Source organism: Salvia splendens, chromosome 14, assembly GCF_004379255.2.
Source record: "Salvia splendens isolate huo1 chromosome 14, SspV2, whole genome shotgun sequence".
Lineage (NCBI taxonomy): Eukaryota > Viridiplantae > Streptophyta > Magnoliopsida > Lamiales > Lamiaceae > Salvia > Salvia splendens.
In genome coordinates this window covers 5,311,522-5,317,521 of record NC_056045.1, presented here as the reverse complement: position 1 = coordinate 5,317,521, position 6,000 = coordinate 5,311,522, and positions in this window count along the sequence as shown.

Below are 6,000 nucleotides of genomic sequence, written 5' to 3'. Positions count from 1 at the left end.
GAATAAAAAAATCCATATTGTTTTATAGTAACTTGTGAAAAATGAGTATGATCCACTAGAAATTTGATCAATGACAGAAATGGGGTAAAAAAATAAACCAGAGAAATGGAAGTGCATGGTTTTAATATATTAATTAATTCATCCAAAAATCTCTTTGGCTGAAGTTTGGCTGCGTTTCATGTGTAAGGAGCTGCGTTTTAATCACAGCAGGCCATGCTGTGTTTTCTTAAACAGCAGAGGATCCTCCCCCGTGAACTACCATCTCTATATAATGTCGCAATCTGATCCCACACCTAAATGCCAAACCATTTTGAAATACCTTTTGTTAATTGGCTACATTAAATTTAATTTGTTTCGTCCAGATAATTTATTTAAATCTTCACTTTAATTCGTAGTATATCATATAAAATCATCTTTCACATTTTTGTTACATTCCCTGTATTCTTGATATCATCCATTCAACTTAAAGCATCTCTAATGGCGGCGAGTGGACAGGCTAGCCGATTCCCGACGCTGGCCGGTCCACTCGCCGAACTATTGGAACCGGCGAGCGCCATTTCGGCTAAAAAATCGGCGACCCGACGCCGATTTTCGGGCGCTGGCCGATCCGCTGGCCGGTCGGCTGGCCGCCATTGCAGGCTCCCGATCGGCGAGCGATCGGCCAACTCAATTTTTATTTTTTTAAAATTTTTCGAAACACTATATATATGCGATTTGCACGTCATTTTCATTCGCACCACTTGTTTTAACAAGTTTTCTCTCCATCTTAATTTCTGTACAAGAGCAACAATGTGAAATGAGTAACGCGGATGGTAGTAGTGGTGGTGATGCTGAGGAGTACGAACGGCAAATGAACGAAGAGTTGGAGGCCTATACGTCCCGCGAGATAAACCGGTTGATACAAATGGGGTACCTCACGATGAAGTCGGCCGCCTCAAGGCACATGCCGACATGCGCCAAGTGGATGCTCATATTCGACTCCAAAAGGACTTAATTGAAGAGTTGTGGGCGCGGAGGACTGTACGTCGTTAGATTTTTTTAATTAATGTAATTTTTTTAATAAATGTACTTTTTTTAATTTAAATATTATTATTGAATTTTTCCGTATCTGTGTCGTAAATTTAATTCTGTATTTTGTGTGATTGTTAATTATTTGTTTTTTATAATTTTGTTTATTGTGGCTAGCCTATTGCTTGTCCAGTTGCTTGTCCTGATGATATGACAGGAGGAGTTTTAGTGCTGCTTATGTGGCAGGAGGAGTTTGTGGCTAGCCTATGGCTGGCCTATTACCATTGGAGATGCTCTAAATTCAATATTTAGTGGGTTACATGAAATAGTATTTATACAAAGAAAACCTTCATCTCAGAGTCCAGGTTAAGGAGAAAAATAAAAGACAAGGAATAAAAAAAGAAAAATACAAGATGAAGAGATGTAATTTGTGCGAATTATGATAATCTAACACTTTATGATTAGTGAGTAATACTCCTACGATATTGTGATTCTTATCTTACCAAATCTCCGGTTACTTTTGAGCACTCTTTTGTGAAAATAATAATAAATAATTAGAGCATCCACAACAGAGAGCACGCGCTCGTTCGTCCGTCCGTATCAGCGGCGCGGCACCGCTGTCCGTCGCTGCGCTCTTGCACAGCGCTGCTCGATGCATCGAGCACGTCCGTGCCAGAGAGCAGCGTACGTGGCAGCGTGTAATTGGCCAACGGCATATCCGTTGAAAAATTATTTTTTTAAATAAAAAATAATACAAAAAAAAAAACTAAAAATCCTAATCCCAAAAAAATGGCCGTTTTTTTGCCCCTTTTTCTGTATTTTTTTTTTATTTTTTCCCCAAAATCATCTATAAATACACACATTCATCATCCATTTTTCACATCAAATCATCTCTCACTCATATTTTTCATACAACTTATCTACACCTTATTCTCTCACTCAAAACCTCAAACACATGTGGGCTAAATTCGGCCACGAGTAGTGGGTTTTTTAATTTTAAGAATTTAATTATGTATTTTTAAATTTTTAGGAGTTTAATTATGTAATTTTTAATTTTTAGGATTTTAATTATGTAATTTTTATTTTTTAAGATTTTAATTATGTAATTTTTAATGTATTTTGTAATATTATTCCGGGTATGTTTAATGTATTTTAATTTTGTGGAAATGTTTTTATTTAAATTGAATAATGGAATGGTGGGATCCTTGTGCTCGTCCTTGCGGAAGAGCACGGTTGTGGGTGTTGTGCTCTTGCCTAAGAGCAGACAGAAAAAGTGGGGCCGGGCCCACAACCGTGCTCGTTGGCAAGAGCACGGTTGTGGATGCTCTTAAGTGGAGCAATGGTAAAGTAAGAGAGAGAACTTCTCTACATTAATTCCCTCTCTTACTTTACCATTTCTCCACTTTAACTATTTATTATCATTTTTATAAAACGAGTGTTCAAAAGTAACTGGGACTGCTAAAGCGGGACGAAGGGAGTCATGATAGCACCAAATTTACATAAAACAAAGACTAAAGGTCATTTTTTATCCTAAACATATGATGATTTTGGTCCAGAATATTATCTTTTGAATTATTGAATCCCAATGAAAATGATCCAAATTTAGTCCATTTTTAGCGGCTCCATCCAAAATAGACAGTCAACGCTAAGTATGTGAGATTTGACTGGAATAATAACCTTTATTAGATTATTAAATATTTTTAAAATAATATAATTAGCTATTCAAAAATCAAATAAAAAAAGGTATCCACCATCTGGAAGAGTAGGCATGCACAAGGGTCGTAAACCGCCGGTTCCGGGCCCGAACCGGCGGTTCAAGGGTCGAGAAATTGCCGAACCTGAACCGGCCCGCCTAGCTCCCGGCGGTTCCGGTTCCGGTTCAAAAAACCGGCGGGTTACGCGGCGGTTCAAAACCGCCGGTTTTCGGCTTGAACCGCCGGTTCCGGGCCGGTTCGGCGGTTCGACGATTTTTTTTTTTTTTGCATTTTTCAACTTTTCAATTTTAATCAAATTAAATTACACTTTTCAAGTTTGTTTTTGTATGCAATGTGAGTAAATAAAATTGAAAAAAATACGGCTAAAGTTGCAATTTTATTGAAATTGCATGTTTACAAATTACACGTTACAAGTTACAACAATTACAAATTGAAAACATATGGCGGTCTTGAAGTCTTAAACAAAATTTAAATACAAATGAGACTACTAGTGAAGAACTAATTACAAATGACAAGAAACGATGTTGAAGTTCTTAAACGTATAAGTGTATTATATATATACTCTTAACCGGCGAAGAAGATCTTTCTACATAACTAAATTAAGGACACCTTTAGCAATTCAACTTTAAATGTAGAGTTTCGTCTAACAATCAACAAATATAGTAGAATTGTCAAAAGTTTACCTCATTTAGCCGTATAGAGAAATATACTTCATCGACTAGAGTATATACAAATACAATTATGTAATTGTTTTTGCATATACAAAAACATATGGCGGTTCAACCCTAAACCGGCGGGTTGTCCACGGTTTCCGTCAGAAAACCGCCGGTTTCTGACCGAAAACCGGCGGTTTCTGACCGGTTTTGCAGGCCTACACACTGACCCTACGGCCTAGCCTCTGAAAAGTTGTCGGAACCGTCAGAAACCGGCTCCCGAACCGGCGGTTTACCCCGACAAACCGGCGGTTTACCCCGAAAAACCGACGGTTTACCCCGCGAACCGCCGGTTCCAACGGCTATACTAAACCCCTACGCGAACCCTACGAACCCCTAACCTACGAAACACTATTTAACCCTTTGAACCGGCGGTTCGAACCGCCGAACCGCCGGTTCAGGTTCAATATATTGCCGAACCTGAACCGGCCCTTCCGACCCTTCAACCCTTCTGCCGGTTCAACCCGCCGGTTCCGGGCCCGGTTCCGGTTCATGAACCGGCGGGCCCGAACCGGCGGTTAACCGGCGGGCCCGAACCGGCGGTTAACCGCCGGGCCGGGTCGGTTTGTGCATGCCTATGGAAGAGCTTAGTCGACAGGAAGATCTCTGGAAGAATTGGGAGAATTCAAGCCAGAGAAAGGACATTAATATGAGGATTGGTTGAAGAGGTTGAAGAAGGAGAGGGCGACGGTATTGGAAGATGGTGATGAAGGTGCGGAGCGCGTGGAAGAAACGCGAGAGGTAGTAGATATAGGACCAGAAGACGCGGCCGGAGGTGTGCGTGTTGAGGGGGAAGCCACTCAAAGGGGGTGGTGAGGGAACGGGAACGCCGCCACAGCCGGCGCTGTTGCGGATCTCAGCGGCGGCGGAGAGAGGATCCCGGCGAAGATGGTGGCGGAGAGGAGCACCATAGAGAGGGAGTGGAGGGCGAGGGTGACGGGGCGGGACCAATTTTGTGCTTTTACATTCTCTTCCGCATTGATGGGTTTTAGATTTCGCGATTTCTTTTTCGTCTCCGATTTTGAGGTTTCATACGGTGGTGATGTAGATAGAAGGAGGAGAAACAAAGGAGGCGGCAACGCTGTCGCCGGACTACGATTCGCTGGCTCAGCTACAAGAGCGGTGGCGGCAGAAGCATGAAGAGATGAGCTGAAGCAGGAAGAAGAGATTCGTTTGGGCGTGGCTCCACCGGAAGGCGACGATAGATGGTGCTCCGATAGTTAATAGGTTAGACTGTTAGCCAGTGGCGAATTCAGGATTTTTGTTCTGGGGGTACGATAATATTATATTAATTGGCACTTCATAATTGACTTTTATCTTCACTTTAATACTACTCCAAAAAAATTATAAAAATAAATAAATTTAAAAGAAGTAAAAAACAGTTTAAAAAATTTAATGCATGACAAATACAAAATATAAAAAATTAAATATATTAAAAGAATTAAGCTTTATAAGAAATTAATGAAAAGATAAGAAAATTTATTATATTAATAGAATATTTAAAAAATTAAAAAACTAGAGCCATTATATATTTAAATACCCCTTGTTCTATTCTCCCTCCGTCACTGCTGTTAGCAAGGGTCATCCTTTGCGACGCCGGAACGCAGTCCCTTCAATTTGCTTTTCTCCAACACATAGAATTTCATTTCTCAATAATTATTTTTCAAACAATGTAAATAATAATTAAAAGTTGCTAATTCAGTTAAAATTAACTTAATTATCATTGACTGTTAAAAATTTGACGGCTCCATCCAAAATGGACTAAATCCGAACCGTTTTCATTTGTTCGGGATGTAATAATTCAAAAGATAATGTTTTGGACCAAAATTATAAAATCGTCATATATTTAGGACCATAAATAACCTTTAGTCTAAAACAAAATAAGAATATTCCTTAAAGAACAATAAAATATAGAGATATGTCGAAAGTATAAAAACATAGTAAAGAAAAGTAGATTACTTTACGAAACACATATAAATAGTACAAGAGGCTAAGCCTGACTAGGAAATATAACCGATGTAAGATACTTATTCTATAACACTTATCTTGCCAAGAACAACAATTACGACACTTCAAAGACTTGACACTAACATAACATATTTACAACATCATGAATGCCAGAGAACTTAGTATGATAAATAAATACCATTTCCTATGAGTTAGAATAGAATAGGAGGTGTTTACAGAATGGCAGAGGTAAATTTTATATTCTAATCAGCACATTATAACACATGATTATAGGATGATTTTCATAACCTTCACAGATTGTATTCATAATAAAAACTCCAATCTATTCGCACATGTGACAAAATTCTAATGTAGAAAAACGCACAAAATAATAAACTTTCCAGAAAATTGAGAAAGTCTGCTACTAAATTGCATATACATAGACCATGATAACACTTACAGATGGAAGCTCACGATCAACAAAGAAAGCAATAAATAGAAGAGTGTTAACTTCTTTCGAAATAATCGAATCAAAAAATGTATGAGTTTATACTAACTTGTTTGTTTTGATATTATAAAACTCAAGCATGCTATATGAAATTTTAGGCAGCCCCATT